This window comes from Sardina pilchardus, chromosome 15 (genome assembly GCF_963854185.1).
Source record: "Sardina pilchardus chromosome 15, fSarPil1.1, whole genome shotgun sequence".
Taxonomy (NCBI): domain Eukaryota; kingdom Metazoa; phylum Chordata; class Actinopteri; order Clupeiformes; family Clupeidae; genus Sardina; species Sardina pilchardus.
The window spans coordinates 24619855-24626705 of NC_085008.1; the positions used below are offsets into that span (position 1 = coordinate 24619855).

At 55.8% G+C, this 6851-nt stretch overlaps 23 non-coding genes across 23 annotated transcripts; all 23 read left to right on the forward strand.

Annotated features, from left to right (window-relative positions):
- The first annotated feature begins 357 nt into the window (after positions 1 to 357).
- trnag-ucc (transfer RNA glycine (anticodon UCC)) lies at positions 358 to 429 on the forward strand. The gene has a single exon. It is a non-coding gene; the product is annotated as a tRNA-Gly (tRNA).
- Positions 430 to 521: 92 nt separating this feature from the next.
- Positions 522 to 603, forward strand: trnal-aag (transfer RNA leucine (anticodon AAG)). The gene has a single exon. It is a non-coding gene; the product is annotated as a tRNA-Leu (tRNA).
- A 129-nt stretch (positions 604 to 732) lies between these two features.
- trnal-uag (transfer RNA leucine (anticodon UAG)) lies at positions 733 to 814 on the forward strand. The gene has a single exon. It is a non-coding gene; the product is annotated as a tRNA-Leu (tRNA).
- Positions 815 to 1167: 353 nt separating this feature from the next.
- On the forward strand, positions 1168 to 1239 carry trnag-ucc (transfer RNA glycine (anticodon UCC)). Its single transcript has one exon. It is a non-coding gene; the product is annotated as a tRNA-Gly (tRNA).
- Positions 1240 to 1331: 92 nt separating this feature from the next.
- On the forward strand, positions 1332 to 1413 carry trnal-aag (transfer RNA leucine (anticodon AAG)). The gene has a single exon. It is a non-coding gene; the product is annotated as a tRNA-Leu (tRNA).
- A 129-nt stretch (positions 1414 to 1542) lies between these two features.
- Positions 1543 to 1624, forward strand: trnal-uag (transfer RNA leucine (anticodon UAG)). Its single transcript has one exon. It is a non-coding gene; the product is annotated as a tRNA-Leu (tRNA).
- Positions 1625 to 1978: 354 nt separating this feature from the next.
- Positions 1979 to 2050, forward strand: trnag-ucc (transfer RNA glycine (anticodon UCC)). Its single transcript has one exon. It is a non-coding gene; the product is annotated as a tRNA-Gly (tRNA).
- A 92-nt stretch (positions 2051 to 2142) lies between these two features.
- trnal-aag (transfer RNA leucine (anticodon AAG)) lies at positions 2143 to 2224 on the forward strand. The gene has a single exon. It is a non-coding gene; the product is annotated as a tRNA-Leu (tRNA).
- A 129-nt stretch (positions 2225 to 2353) lies between these two features.
- Positions 2354 to 2435, forward strand: trnal-uag (transfer RNA leucine (anticodon UAG)). Its single transcript has one exon. It is a non-coding gene; the product is annotated as a tRNA-Leu (tRNA).
- A 354-nt stretch (positions 2436 to 2789) lies between these two features.
- trnag-ucc (transfer RNA glycine (anticodon UCC)) lies at positions 2790 to 2861 on the forward strand. Its single transcript has one exon. It is a non-coding gene; the product is annotated as a tRNA-Gly (tRNA).
- Positions 2862 to 2953: 92 nt separating this feature from the next.
- Positions 2954 to 3035, forward strand: trnal-aag (transfer RNA leucine (anticodon AAG)). Its single transcript has one exon. It is a non-coding gene; the product is annotated as a tRNA-Leu (tRNA).
- A 129-nt stretch (positions 3036 to 3164) lies between these two features.
- On the forward strand, positions 3165 to 3246 carry trnal-uag (transfer RNA leucine (anticodon UAG)). Its single transcript has one exon. It is a non-coding gene; the product is annotated as a tRNA-Leu (tRNA).
- A 354-nt stretch (positions 3247 to 3600) lies between these two features.
- trnag-ucc (transfer RNA glycine (anticodon UCC)) lies at positions 3601 to 3672 on the forward strand. Its single transcript has one exon. It is a non-coding gene; the product is annotated as a tRNA-Gly (tRNA).
- Positions 3673 to 3764: 92 nt separating this feature from the next.
- trnal-aag (transfer RNA leucine (anticodon AAG)) lies at positions 3765 to 3846 on the forward strand. The gene has a single exon. It is a non-coding gene; the product is annotated as a tRNA-Leu (tRNA).
- Positions 3847 to 3975: 129 nt separating this feature from the next.
- trnal-uag (transfer RNA leucine (anticodon UAG)) lies at positions 3976 to 4057 on the forward strand. Its single transcript has one exon. It is a non-coding gene; the product is annotated as a tRNA-Leu (tRNA).
- Positions 4058 to 4410: 353 nt separating this feature from the next.
- Positions 4411 to 4482, forward strand: trnag-ucc (transfer RNA glycine (anticodon UCC)). The gene has a single exon. It is a non-coding gene; the product is annotated as a tRNA-Gly (tRNA).
- A 649-nt stretch (positions 4483 to 5131) lies between these two features.
- On the forward strand, positions 5132 to 5213 carry trnal-aag (transfer RNA leucine (anticodon AAG)). Its single transcript has one exon. It is a non-coding gene; the product is annotated as a tRNA-Leu (tRNA).
- Positions 5214 to 5342: 129 nt separating this feature from the next.
- Positions 5343 to 5424, forward strand: trnal-uag (transfer RNA leucine (anticodon UAG)). The gene has a single exon. It is a non-coding gene; the product is annotated as a tRNA-Leu (tRNA).
- A 354-nt stretch (positions 5425 to 5778) lies between these two features.
- trnag-ucc (transfer RNA glycine (anticodon UCC)) lies at positions 5779 to 5850 on the forward strand. Its single transcript has one exon. It is a non-coding gene; the product is annotated as a tRNA-Gly (tRNA).
- Positions 5851 to 5942: 92 nt separating this feature from the next.
- On the forward strand, positions 5943 to 6024 carry trnal-aag (transfer RNA leucine (anticodon AAG)). The gene has a single exon. It is a non-coding gene; the product is annotated as a tRNA-Leu (tRNA).
- A 129-nt stretch (positions 6025 to 6153) lies between these two features.
- Positions 6154 to 6235, forward strand: trnal-uag (transfer RNA leucine (anticodon UAG)). The gene has a single exon. It is a non-coding gene; the product is annotated as a tRNA-Leu (tRNA).
- A 354-nt stretch (positions 6236 to 6589) lies between these two features.
- On the forward strand, positions 6590 to 6661 carry trnag-ucc (transfer RNA glycine (anticodon UCC)). Its single transcript has one exon. It is a non-coding gene; the product is annotated as a tRNA-Gly (tRNA).
- A 92-nt stretch (positions 6662 to 6753) lies between these two features.
- Positions 6754 to 6835, forward strand: trnal-aag (transfer RNA leucine (anticodon AAG)). The gene has a single exon. It is a non-coding gene; the product is annotated as a tRNA-Leu (tRNA).
- Positions 6836 to 6851: the final 16 nt, after the last annotated feature.

Here is a 6851-nt window from a genome sequence, read left to right on the forward strand (position 1 = left end):
CCATTATCTTGTGATTTTCGAAGACCGAGCCTGTCCTTTCATCAGGGCCTCGTGAGCAAACGTCGACGTCCCTCTCCGCATTTGCTGCAAGTCTTGGGAGTCTGAGCCACGCCCTGCTTGCAGTGTCTGGAGGCGACCAAATTTGAGCAAGCTTTTTGATACAGCTGTTGCCTCCGCTTCCAGAGACGCCTTGCGGTTTGAGGACCGCTACTCTTGTGCTGAGCTAGCAAAGGCTAGGCCAGTCTGTTGAACTGCCTGCTTCACAAGAGTGAAAAATATGTCGGGACTGCAAAGGGCCTGACTGACAGGCCTGCATTGGCTTAGCCTTGTTGCGAAGGCTTTTCCCCTGTCTGTGTGGCGTTGGTGGTATAGTGGTTAGCATAGCTGCCTTCCAAGCAGTTGATCCGGGTTCGATTCCCGGCCAACGCAACGACCCTCTCTTTAAGGTCCTCTTTGCTGCCTCCCTAGGGCCTCCGGTCTTGCTGTAAGATTGCCCCGCCTCATTGGTGAGCCACCACTGCGGTAGCGTGGCCGAGCGGTCTAAGGCGCTGGATTAAGGCTCCAGTCTCTTCGGGGGCGTGGGTTCGAATCCCACCGCTGCCATTATGACCAGTAGCGCAAGAAGAGATGGCTTGGGCCTTGCCCTCAAACCACAGTCGTGACACTTCTGTTGCCCGCCATCTCGCTGACCGAAGCGAGGAACTCTTCCCTTCTGAGGACCTCCACCCGTGGGGTAGTGTGGCCGAGCGGTCTAAGGCGCTGGATTTAGGCTCCAGTCTCTCCGGAGGGGTGGGTTCAAATCCCACCGCTGCCATTATCTTGTGATTTTCGAAGCTGAGCCTGTCCTTTCATCAGGGCCTCGTGAGCAAACGTCGACGTCCCTCTCCGCATTTGCTGCAAGTCTTGGGAGTCTGAGCCACGCCCTGCTTGCAGTGACTGGAGGCGACCAAATTTGAGCAAGCTTTTTGATACAGCTGTTGCCTCCGCTTCCAGAGACGCCTTGCGGTTTGAGGACCGCTACTCTTGTGCTGAGCTAGCAAAGGCTAGGCCAGTCTGTTGAACTGCCTGCTTCACAAGAGTGAAAAATATGTCGGGACTGCAAAGGGCCTGACTGACAGGCCTGCATTGGCTTAGCCTTGTTGCGAAGGCTTTTCCCCTGTCTGTGTGGCGTTGGTGGTATAGTGGTTAGCATAGCTGCTTTCCAAGCAGTTGACCCGGGTTCGATTCCCGGCCAACGCAACGACCCTCTCTTTAAGGTCCTCTTTGCTGCCTCCCTAGGGCCTCCGGTCTTGCTGTAAGATTGCCCCGCCTCATTGGTGAGCCACCACTGCGGTAGCGTGGCCGAGCGATTTAAGGCGCTGGATTAAGGCTCCAGTCTCTTCGGGGGCGTGGGTTCGAATCCCACCGCTGCCATTATGACCAGCAGCGCAAGAAGAGATGGCTTGGGCCTTGCCCTCAAACCACAGTCGTGACACTTCTGTTGCCCGCCATCTCGCTGACCGAAGCGAGGAACTCTTCCCTTCTGAGGACCTCCACCCGTGGGGTAGTGTGGCCGAGCGGTCTAAGGCGCTGGATTTAGGCTCCAGTCTCTCCGGAGGCGTGGGTTCAAATCCCACCGCTGCCATTATCTTGTGATTTTCGAAGACCGAGCCTGTCCTTTCATCAGGGCCTCGTGAGCAAACGTCGACGTCCCTCTCCGCATTTGCTGCAAGTCTTGGGAGTCTGAGCCACGCCCTGCTTGCAGTGTCTGGAGGCGACCAAATTTGAGCAAGCTTTTTGATACAGCTGTTGCCTCCGCTTCCAGAGACGCCTTGCGGTTTGAGGACCGCTACTCTTGTGCTGAGCTAGCAAAGGCTAGGCCAGTCTGTTGAACTGCCTGCTTCACAAGAGTGAAAAATATGTCGGGACTGCAAAGGGCCTGACTGACAGGCCTGCATTGGCTTAGCCTTGTTGCGAAGGCTTTTCCCCTGTCTGTGTGGCGTTGGTGGTATGGTGGTTAGCATAGCTGCCTTCCAAGCAGTTGACCCGGGTTTGATTCCCGGCCAACGCAACGACCCTCTCTTTAAGGTCCTCTTTGCTGCCTCCCTAGGGCCTCCGGTCTTGCTGTAAGATTGCCCCGCCTCATTGGTGAGCCACCACTGCGGTAGCGTGGCCGAGCGGTCTAAGGCGCTGGATTAAGGCTCCAGTCTCTTCGGGGGCGTGGGTTCGAATCCCACCGCTGCCATTATGACCAGCAGCGCAAGAAGAGATGGCTTGGGCCTTGCCCTCAAACCACAGTCGTGACACTTCTGTTGCCCGCCATCTCGCTGACCGAAGCGAGGAACTCTTCCCTTCTGAGGACCTCCACCCGTGGGGTAGTGTGGCCGAGCGGTCTAAGGCGTTGGATTTAGGCTCCAGTCTCTCCGGAGGCGTGGGTTCAAATCCCACCGCTGCCATTATCTTGTGATTTTCGAAGACCGAGCCTGTCCTTTCATCAGGGCCTCGTGAGCAAACGTCGACGTCCCTCTCCGCATTTGCTGCAAGTCTTGGGAGTCTGAGCCACGCCCTGCTTGCAGTGACTGGAGGCGACCAAATTTGAGCAAGCTTTTTGATACAGCTGTTGCCTCCGCTTCCAGAGACGCCTTGCGGTTTGAGGACCGCTACTCTTGTGCTGAGCTAGCAAAGGCTAGGCCAGTCTGTTGAACTGCCTGCTTCACAAGAGTGAAAAATATGTCGGGACTGCAAAGGGCCTGACTGACAGGCCTGCATTGGCTTAGCCTTGTTGCGAAGGCTTTTCCCCTGTCTGTGTGGCGTTGGTGGTATAGTGGTTAGCATAGCTGCCTTCCAAGCAGTTGACCCGGGTTCGATTCCCGGCCAACGCAACGACCCTCTCTTTAAGGTCCTCTTTGCTGCCTCCCTAGGGCCTCCGGTCTTGCTGTAAGATTGCCCCGCCTCATTGGTGAGCCACCACTGCGGTAGCGTGGCCGAGCGGTCTAAGGCGCTGGATTAAGGCTCCAGTCTCTTCGGGGGCGTGGGTTCGAATCCCACCGCTGCCATTATGACCAGCAGCGCAAGAAGAGATGGCTTGGGCCTTGCCCTCAAACCACAGTCGTGACACTTCTGTTGCCCGCCATCTCGCTGACCGAAGCGAGGAACTCTTCCCTTCTGAGGACCTCCACCCGTGGGGTAGTGTGGCCGAGCGGTCTAAGGCGCTGGATTTAGGCTCCAGTCTCTCCGGAGGCGTGGGTTCAAATCCCACCGCTGCCATTATCTTGTGATTTTCGAAGACCGAGCCCGTCCTTTCATCAGGGCCTCGTGAGCAAACGTCGACGTCCCTCTCCGCATTTGCTGCAAGTCTTGGGAGTCTGAGCCACGCCCTGCTTGCAGTGACTGGAGGCGACCAAATTTGAGCAAGCTTTTTGATACAGCTGTTGCCTCCGCTTCCAGAGACGCCTTGCGGTTTGAGGACCGCTACTCTTGTGCTGAGCTAGCAAAGGCTAGGCCAGTCTGTTGAACTGCCTGCTTCACAAGAGTGAAAAATATGTCGGGACTGCAAAGGGCCTGACTGACAGGCCTGCATTGGCTTAGCCTTGTTGCGAAGGCTTTTCCCCTGTCTGTGTGGCGTTGGTGGTATAGTGGTTAGCATAGCTGCCTTCCAAGCAGTTGACCCGGGTTCGATTCCTGGCCAACGCAACGACCCTCTCTTTAAGGTCCTCTTTGCTGCCTCCCTAGGGCCTCCGGTCTTGCTGTAAGATTGCCCCGCCTCATTGGTGAGCCACCACTGCGGTAGCGTGGCAGAGCGGTCTAAGGCGCTGGATTAAGGCTCCAGTCTCTTCGGGGGCGTGGGTTCGAATCCCACCGCTGCCATTATGACCAGCAGCGCAAGAAGAGATGGCTTGGGCCTTGCCCTCAAACCACAGTCGTGACACTTCTGTTGCCCGCCATCTCGCTGACCGAAGCGAGGAACTCTTCCCTTCTGAGGACCTCCACCCGTGGGGTAGTGTGGCCGAGCGGTCTAAGGCGCTGGATTTAGGCTCCAGTCTCTCCGGAGGCGTGGGTTCAAATCCCACCGCTGCCATTATCTTGTGATTTTCGAAGCTGAGCCTGTCCTTTCATCAGGGCCTCGTGAGCAAACGTCGACGTCCCTCTCCGCATTTGCTGCAAGTCTTGGGAGTCTGAGCCACGCCCTGCTTGCAGTGACTGGAGGCGACCAAATTTGAGCAAGCTTTTTGATACAGCTGTTGCCTCCGCTTCCAGAGACGCCTTGCGGTTTGAGGACCGCTACTCTTGTGCTGAGCTAGCAAAGGCTAGGCCAGTCTGTTGAACTGCCTGCTTCACAAGAGTGAAAAATATGTCGGGACTGCAAAGGGCCTGACTGACAGGCCTGCATTGGCTTAGCCTTTTTGCGAAGGCTTTTCCCCTGTCTGTGTGGCGTTGGTGGTATAGTGGTTAGCAAAGCTGCCTTCCAAGCAGTTGACCCGGGTTCGATTCCCGGCCAACGCAACGACCCTCTCTTTAAAGGGATAGTTCGGATTTTAAGACACGAAGTTGTATGGGTTCCCTGTCAGCAACGTAGTGCATCAGCACTGACTTACCCCCGACAGCGTCCTGTGAGCCGAGATCCAGCCGGTTTTTGATCGTTTTTGATGCCGGACTATTTTCTTCAGCAAGTTTCTGGGGTCACGAAAGTAAAGTGTTTTTCTTCTCAAAACCATATGCGTTCAACAGAGTGATATATTTGCACCACAAAAACGTTGTCCAGCTGTCAGTAGCGCGCAGTGATAGGAATCGCGAAAAATAAGTAAGTGATAACGAGGTTTGAATTTTTCCTGGACAACGTTTTTGTGGTGCAAATATATCACTCTGTTGAACGCATATGGTTTTGAGAAGAAAAACACTTTACTTTCGTGACCCCAGAAACTTGCCGGACTACTTTCTTCAGCATCAAAAACGATCTAAAACCGGCTGGATCTCGGCTCACAGGACGCTGTCGGGGGTAAGTCAGTGCTGATGCACTACGTTGCTGACAGGGAACCCATACAACTTCGTGTCTTAAAATCCGAACTATCCCTTTAAGGTCCTCTTTGCTGCCTCCCTAGGGCCTCCGGTCTTGCTGTAAGATTGCCCCGCCTCATTGGTGAGCCACCACTGCGGTAGCGTGGCCGAGCGGTCTAAGGCGCTGGATTAAGGCTCCAGTCTCTTCGGGGGCGTGGGTTCGAATCCCACCGCTGCCATTATGACCAGCAGCGCAAGAAGAGATGGCTTGGGCCTTGCCCTCAAACCACAGTCGTGACACTTCTGTTGCCCGCCATCTGGCTGACCGAAGCGAGGAACTCTTCCCTTCTGAGGACCTCCACCCGTGGGGTAGTGTGGCCGAGCGGTCTAAGGCGCTGGATTTAGGCTCCAGTCTCTCCGGAGGCGTGGGTTCAAATCCCACCGCTGCCATTATCTTGTGATTTTCGAAGACCGAGCCTGTCCTTTCATCAGGGCCTCGTGAGCAAACGTCGACGTCCCTCTCCGCATTTGCTGCAAGTCTTGGGAGTCTGAGCCACGCCCTGCTTGCAGTGTCTGGAGGCGACCAAATTTGAGCAAGCTTTTTGATACAGCTGTTGCCTCCGCTTCCAGAGACGCCTTGCGGTTTTAGGACCGCTACTCTTGTGCTGAGCTAGCAAAGGCTAGGCCAGTCTGTTGAACTGCCTGCTTCACAAGAGTGAAAAATATGTCGGGACTGCAAAGGGCCTGACTGACAGGCCTGCATTGGCTTAGCCTTGTTGCGAAGGCTTTTCCCCTGTCTGTGTGGCGTTGGTGGTATGGTGGTTAGCATAGCTGCCTTCCAAGCAGTTGACCCGGGTTTGATTCCCGGCCAACGCAACGACCCTCTCTTTAAGGTCCTCTTTGCTGCCTCCCTAGGGCCTCCGGTCTTGCTGTAAGATTGCCCCGCCTCATTGGTGAGCCACCACTGCGGTAGCGTGGCCGAGCGGTCTAAGGCGCTGGATTAAGGCTCCAGTCTCTTCGGGGGCGTGGGTTCGAATCCCACCGCTGCCATTATGACCAGCAGCGCAAGAAGAGATGGCTTGGGCCTTGCCCTCAAACCACAGTCGTGACACTTCTGTTGCCCGCCATCTCGCTGACCGAAGCGAGGAACTCTTCCCTTCTGAGGGCCTCCACCCGTGGGGTAGTGTGGCCGAGCGGTCTAAGGCGCTGGATTTAGGCTCCAGTCTCTCCGGAGGCGTGGGTTCAAATCCCACCGCTGCCATTATCTTGTGATTTTCGAAGACCGAGCCTGTCCTTTCATCAGGGCCTCGTGAGCAAACGTCGACGTCCCTCTCCGCATTTGCTGCAAGTCTTGGGAGTCTGAGCCACGCCCTGCTTGCAGTGACTGGAGGCGACCAAATTTGAGCAAGCTTTTTGATACAGCTGTTGCCTCCGCTTCCAGAGACGCCTTGCGGTTTGAGGACCGCTACTCTTGTGCTGAGCTAGCAAAGGCTAGGCCAGTCTGTTGAACTGCCTGCTTCACAAGAGTGAAAAATATGTCGGGACTGCAAAGGGCCTGACTGACAGGCCTGCATTGGCTTAGCCTTGTTGCGAAGGCTTTTCCCCTGTCTGTGTGGCGTTGGTGGTATAGTGGTTAGCATAGCTGCCTTCCAAGCAGTTGACCCGGGTTCGATTCCCGGCCAACGCAACGACCCTCTCTTTAAGGTCCTCTTTGCTGCCTCCCTAGGGCCTCCGGTCTTGCTGTAAGATTGCCCCGCCTCATTGATGAGCCACCACTGCGGTAGCGTGGCCGAGCGGTCTAAGGCGCTGGATTAAGGCTCCAGTCTCTTCGGGGGCGTGGGTTCGAATCCCACCGCTGCCATTATGACCAGCAGCGC